We start from the raw sequence: 7,667 nt of genomic DNA, 5'->3' as shown, positions 1-7,667 counted from the left end.
TCCTGTTTACTGGCTGTTGAAAGAGCCTAGGGGCTAGTTCAGGTTAGCTCTCTGCCATTTAAGTAGCTACATTAAAGGAGCAATCCTGTCATTTGTGACAGAACATGAAAGATTTGGTGCTTTCCACTTCTTGAAGTTTGAGGTTGACTTCATTCATTGCCAGCTGCTCTCTTCTTTAGGCTTCTTCTGTTGAAGGCTGTTACAGAAACCTGACCAAATTCTTGTTTATAATAGATGTATGAAGGCCTTTYGCGTTATCCAAGTGCAAATTTTAATGCACAATAGGGAGAATCAATAGAATTATTTATAAACCACACCTGAGAATTAACCAGAGCTTTCCCTCGCATTTCCATTTAAAAAGTTGATTTTTTTTTAAAAAAAAGATTGCCTAATTGTTTTAACTTCTGTTATCCAATTCTTTGAGCTCAGCATGTTAAGCATTTTTTTTCAATTTGAGTTGTCTTTTGTAATAGAGTCAAATAAGACTTGTAAAACTTAGGTTTTGTTATCTCACAAAACTGAATTAATCATGATGAAGGCAAAGCTTTTGCTGACATCTCTAATCTGGGAATGTTGCTGAACATTTGTTTTGTTTGTTTTGTGGCTAGCTAATAAAGAAGGAGAGGAGCTTTCATAATGTATCATCTTAAAATTGGAGTTCCAAGCCATTTTATTCTTTCAGTTACTTCATTCCTGAGGACTTTTTTTTCCTTTTACAGAAAAACAATCAGCTCCTGAACCAATCTTTGGTAAGTAGATTGTCACTATAAAGTACAAATAATGATTAGAAAAGTGCTTTTCAGACAGAAAAAGAATATAAATCATACGTTACGTAGGTATCTTACAGTTAATCTACCAAGCTGGAACAAGACAGAGTGCCCAGAAACCAAACTATTTTGTTTATGTTCCTTCAGCAAAATTAAGTAACCTGTGAAACACTTTATGTAAGACATTAAAGCAAATAGAAATGGTAATTTTAGTACTTTAATGGATGCATTTATTTAGTAGTGTAGAAATGCCTGCAATTGCTGGGTTTAAATACAGGCACTGATGAGTAAACGAGCAAGAACACAAGAGAAGCTTTATATTTATTTCCAATATATTCATAAAACAGCTTAATGTCCATTATTATATATGATTGAGTCCTCCACAGAACCTGCACATGACCTCACATAACTCTTTGTTCCTTATGGAAAGCCCTCACCAAAACTTTGTCTTCTGATGCATTTCATGGAGGCTGCAGAATTAGAACTACTTCCAAATATCATACAGGGAGCATCAGCTTTCCTGATGTTTCTTTTAGTTTGAGTTGGACTTCAGGAACCACTTTGCCCTAGCAAAGAGCCTGCAGAGTATGTGGATTTTCTCTGAAGATGGCTCTGCACTGGTATAATCTTACTGCACTTTCCGGTCTGCAGCCAATGTCAGGCTAGGAAAGTTGGTACTGAGAGGAAGATCCTAACTGTCACATGCTTGCTTCACTGTCTCAGGTTTCTTTCTCACACTTGCTTTGTTAAGGAGAAGTCATCAAAATTAAGCCAGTTACGTGTCTTAAAGGGTTTAACAAATAAGAAATAAGGGTGGAAAAAACGGGCCATAAAAAGAAACAATAGCCAAAGTTTGATGCTTTTTCTTTTTGGGGTTGTAGCTCACTGTGGGAATCTCACCTGGTTCAACAAGACATAGCTGGGGCATGCCCTGATTTCTGGTATTACCCCAGAAGACTCTTCTCTCTTGTATCTAATAATTGTAGTAAGCAGTCAAATTGATCGTGTTTGAAAAAAATGTATATAATCAGGCATTAGTCAAAGAATAATCACAGTAGTGTAATTACATAGGCAGTATAATTCTTCTATTATGACCCCACCACATGCATATATATACGTACATTGCATCACTGAAGATAATAGACTGAAAAGAACTTATTGCTCTGAGATAAATAACATTTAAAAATAAAATACACCAGAGCAGAAATGTTCCTTTTCCCTTTCCTCCTACCTTTTTCCCTTCTTCTGTTTTCTTCTTTATTTTTTCTATTTTTCTTGGTCCCTCTGTGTAAGACCTGGTTTGCAGGTTCCAAGAGATTTATTAGAACTGCCACAAGCCCATGTATTTGGTCTGTGAAATCTGAAGGCTGTAGGCAGGTAAGCCAGAAAAGGAAAGCAGATGATTATCAGACTGGGAAGAGGGTAGAGGGTTGCTGGGTAAAACACATTATGCTCTATCTACATCCAGAAACTGTATAAASTGTGTGGGAAGTTTAATTCTTCTTGCATGCCTGAGAAAGCAAAATAAAACAAGCACTGTTCCCTAAGCAGAGGTGACTCTGCAGGGCTTAGAGTAATACTATTAAAGTCCAAATCAGAAAAGGTTGTTGCAGTCAGCAATATTATTGCATGACCCCCTCTGTCAAGCAGCTAAGGATGCTAAGCCCAAAGTTAGCTGTTTTGGTTAAATTGCAGGACCCTTAGTGGATTTTAGGGAATGAAGGCATAAGCAAGAGATGAGGAGCCAAGAATATTAACCTTAAAATTTTTTTGCTCATTTAATTTTTTTTGCACAGATATGATTGTGGTATGTCAAAATGGGCTAATGTGGAGTGGTAAGTGGTTGTGGCACTTTGAAGAAGAATTCCAATTCTTTCTGTGAGAGACAGTGATGCCACTGAACATCAGATTTAAACTGTTCTAGCAGTATGTTTTGGTAACTCTGTAAGTGTGTGCATGTGTACAGACATCTAAATAATTCTCCACTCTTATCCACTTTGTTTCGTTTCACTCTTTCAGACTTGTAAAAATACACCTTAGATATTATTCTGATCAGAAATCAGTCAACAACTGATGGCCAGCAGAGCATCTATATTGATTTTTATGCTTCTAATAACAGAAGATTTAAGTCTAGATGTGTATATACATACATACATTGTATCTTATATGTACATGCACACATACAACAGGACAATGACACACTTGATTTGGTTATAGCCTTCTTTCTCTAATTTCTGTGTGTAATGTCTTCTTGATTGTACTCTGTGCGACGTATAGCTGCTGGTCTTTCATAAAACTTTTAGAGGGCCTATACCGTACTAGACCTTCTGGGCATTTTATCACTATAAATGAGAAACAGTAAGMACTTTATAAACTGTACATTCCAGAATGCAAACTCCTATTAAAATTCAAATATAATGATGATAAAAAATCACTGCAATCCTTTCTCTTTCCTCTTTTTCTTTCCCTCTTACTCTCAGCTATAATGGTAAAGAGAATTGGTTAGCAGGAAGATAATAAGGGATTGTCACATGTATGGGTGCTACTTGTTTTGAGTTTTATAGATTTTTCCATGTGGGTAACAAAAATAATCAGAAACATCATTAGCTTCAAAAAATTCTACCTTGTGCAACTCAGTTGTGTTTTTTTCACATTTTTCTGATTTTTTTTTCATATTACCTTGGTGGATGATACTTGGATGATTAGGGCATTTATTGAATTATACACATTTTACGAGTGTTTATAGGTTTTAAATGGAAATATCTTCCAAATTCCATCGAGTGGACAATGTGTTCACTTTTGTATTAGTACTCAAGAGTAATATCCCTGAAGAAAGGCTGCAGAAGACCTCTAAGAAAGAAATGATTAGTTCATATGGAGCTTTCCCCATGCAGGGGAGTTAACAGAGCATTTGTCCTGGAAAATTTTGCTCTGTAATCTTGTACTTCTGACCTCCAGCAGCTGCTTACCTCTCACTGCAGGGGGACTTGAAAGAGGAATGAAGTAGTACAGTCATGGTCATGGGGGCTACCCCTCTTCTCCCTTAGATTTGTAGGACAGGAATTCATATCACCTCCCCAATCCTGGGGCCGAAGGTCACCTCACTGGTGACCCAAGGGCTTACAGAGGATAAATCCCTGCTTCTGGAGCCCCATGCTCTTGGGATCCAGTGGTGCCAGGGACACGTGGAGCAGTGTCTCCCCAGCATTTTAATCTGTGTCAGCCAGGCCGGGGAGGGTGGGCACAGGCGGCCAGGTCCTCCTCTGTGCGCTTTCCTGGACTTCACTTTGCTGAGAACTGTGGATTGGGATGTGGAGTTGTGAAGCTGCTGCTACTGGTCAAATGGAAATGAGTCAAATGCTGCTTTCGTGAGGGACCTGCATACATATCTTTCCTGCTTGGCATAGAGGTCTGCACTAACTTCTGCTATTCAATACTGCCTGTTACTGCAGTAAATATATCCAAAAGAAACATTATTGATAGACTTCTAATGTCTCATGACAAAAACTGTTTTATTTAAGTTTCTTGTTATTTCTTCAACACACCTAGAGGTCTACTTAATGACTTAAGTCCTGTATGTCTGGAGGAGCTTTCTTCATCGGTATTAAGTGCAAGATCTAATTTAGAGCGACGTAATGCATTAACATGCTCTCAGCCTGCATCAGTGGGAAGGATTTTCCACTTTATGAGATGTGCCCTGCCAGAAGCTTCTTGAAGATGCATTTACCTAATGAAATTGATTTAGTGTCTGGTTTGTGTTACCCGCTAATAAAACCTTTCAGACAAAATCATGATAATAAGACATTTTATGGCTTTCATTTATGATAAAATATGGTGCTTTATTTGCTCTGTGCCATCTTTCTCTAAGTATATGGGGAAAAGGAGTAAAAATAAATCCTGTCCAATGGCCATATTATAAAAAGACTCAGTAGAATACGCTAAGAATTTATCACTTGAGTCTTGCTTTTGAGTCAGTGAATGAACAGAGTCTACCATTTCTGGTCAAAAAGTCTAATTGGAAAAAAAAATGGGAACTGTAATGTCAAATAATTAACTTAATCTTATTAACTTTTCTCTAAAAGATATCCCACCTTAAAACTGTTAAGCTGTAGGAAAGATTGCCACGTGCTGAATGCTAATGACTTTGTTACCGACAATAGAATTTGTCCCCATTGGCTTGGCATGCACTTGCGCCAAAAATATAGGCAGGGGACCTGGCTGTCCTCGAGAATGAAAAACAAGTTCTTACACTTCTATCAAGTAACACTCCCTGCTTCTTATTATACTTTTTCCTCTATCTYATATTTTTAGTTTAATACAAAGAAGAAACCTAAATAGCAACAAGAATCATAGTTTTTGTGGAKTTGGAGCTCAGAATCGTGCCGTGGAAGTTAAGGTCCTTACTCCCACTAGTTTCRTTTTGGAGCAGAATTAGGTGCTACCTTTGGTGCTTGGAAAATGTCACATTCATTTAAATTGAATATAAATTAAATTAATTTCACATTGATTTAAAAAACTCTCATATAAGTATCACCTACGACATGAAGGGAATTAGCCAATGAGTGTACATTTTAAATTATGTAGCCTAATGTGTGAATAACTGTAAAGTTTTGGGAAGAAATAATACACTTCACCATTATAAATACTGTGATGACCTAGAATGTTCTTACACTGCAAAGAAATGCTGTGACCAAGCAGAACCACATGGAAAAAGTAAATACATGGCAACAGGGCATATTGAAAACTAGCCAGACTTTTAGTTCAGTTTTGCCTCTGCCATCTCATGAATTAGGGCAGAAGCGTGGATATATCGAGGAGGAGAAACTCCTTGTGGCTCCCTCACCCGCAGCCACCTCACACGGGGCCTGAGCTCTTATTACACAGTCCCCAAGGTGCAAGACTAATAGCATCTGCTCTTGCATTTGGGGGCATTTCTTTTCATTCCCTTTTGTTCTCTCTTTTTTCCGCTCTTGCTTCTCTTTGGTGCTGGTGACCGCTGCCCAAGGGCACTGCTCCCTCTCCAGGGCTGATCTCTTCACCTCCTGATGGGCCTTCAAGGAGTTTCTTCGGGCTAAGGTCACTCTCTCTCTCTTGGTTATGAGTCATTGTTTCTACTGATCTTTAGCCTGACATGCTTAAGCATATACTCCAAAGTAAGAAAGATTTAAAAGTTACCAATTTATCTTTCTTTATTAAGTCATCAGCCTGCCATCAGGTCTTTTGCTCTCTTGTTCAGGGTGAATCTATCATGCAAACTAATAACAACTTTCATGACAGAACGCACAGGATTAATAGCTGCCAAGGAATGCTTTTTTGCTTGCTCTTGATTTTTATAAATTAAGTTTACTTCTACTGCTTCTGGCCTTTAGCTGTAACTTAGATGTTTCATTTGTGAGGCAAAATTGAGGTTCATGAAAGCAAATCCTACTATATAGCAACTGCCTAATTTCTAGAAGTTTATTATTCCAGAGCTCTAACTGAGGGAAACCACTTTGTCAGGTGCATTGGAAAAAAATAGAGAAAGGAGGTTAATTTCACTGAATTACTTTTTCAAGTAGAATTTAACTTCAGTGGGGAGTGAAGTGTTTCAGTCAATGTTGCAAATATTGAGCTGAAGCAGAGYGTCTGGGCAGCAAGGCTCATTGAGCAAGGAGTGCACTAAACAAAACAATGATCTTGGTCTTAGCTTGGAGATCATTAAGGGAACTGAGAAATCATTACAGCTAGAAATGGGACCTAATGGAAGTCGAAGAGAAAATGACTACAGACATTTAATGAGTGGCATTGCATCATGTTCTCATCTCTTCAGAAATAGATAATGAGATACCTGAGTTTCTCTTTGAACAACAATAAATGTAGGATGTGAAAATAGCATGGAGAAAAATAGTCCTTTGGGCCATCCTCTCAGTAAGTGATTTCTACAAACCTTAATTAATTACCACAGTTACTAGTGAAACGAGCTTATGCAAAACTCTAAAATATCTGTTTAATATTTATCCTCAAGCCACATCTAAATTACCTTGAAATTCTAAGAGTTTGTTACTCAGAATTATAGAAAAATTAGCAATGAAATTTCATTCTACTGAAGAACATAGGATAAATTCTGTATGAAAACATTTATACACCAGCAATCTTGGTAAGCATTTTTTATTAGAAACACCTATACTGTTCCTGTAACATACTAATTAACATTCAGGTAATTTGTACTTACGACTGTTATGCTATTCATGCACTTCCGATTTGTTACTTCTGATTCTTTGAAAAACAAAAGCAACAGATCTGCAACAGGAAGCATTGTAGGAAAGGAGCCGTGGCAGACGTACTCCAGAGTTGAAGCTACTTCAGCTAGCAGTTTAGTCCACAGGGAATTCTCCTTGCACACACTGATCCTCAGCCTGGGCAGGAAAGCAGGTGACAATTGGAAAACATGGAAATGTAAGGGTATTCCTGCACACCACTTTATCTTCTACATCCAACTMCTGTGGGAAATTGGGCTCCCTAAATTCTATTGTCAATGCGAAGAGAGAGAAACTTCAGCAAAAGGCAACTCAGATCGTCCACTTGTTGTTATACTTATTCTGGAAAATCTTCTCTGTCTCTACAACTACCTAGGAAACCTAGAGAGATTAGTCTTTTGTTAGGGATCTGATTTGGCTGTATGGTTGGATGGCATGAATGCCCTACTCCTTAGGACCCTCAAAGATTTGAGTTCTAGAAGAAACCTTAAAGCTATATAGAGATCCAGGCATCTGCATAACTTTCATCAGCCTTTCATGCTTTCTCTATGTGCAGGGAAGCATAGAGAAGACTTGAGTTTTAAGGAGTAATATCTGTAGGAGCTCTTCAAAACACATTTGTTTTTCATACTGTTCTCGGGTGGAAGCTTTGCATGTTGAAATA

This window comes from Rhea americana, unplaced genomic scaffold (genome assembly GCF_003343005.1).
Source record: "Rhea americana isolate MKP2758 unplaced genomic scaffold, rheAme1 scaffold_86, whole genome shotgun sequence".
In the NCBI taxonomy this organism is placed as follows: domain Eukaryota; kingdom Metazoa; phylum Chordata; class Aves; order Rheiformes; family Rheidae; genus Rhea; species Rhea americana.
This window is presented reverse-complemented; position numbering follows the sequence as displayed.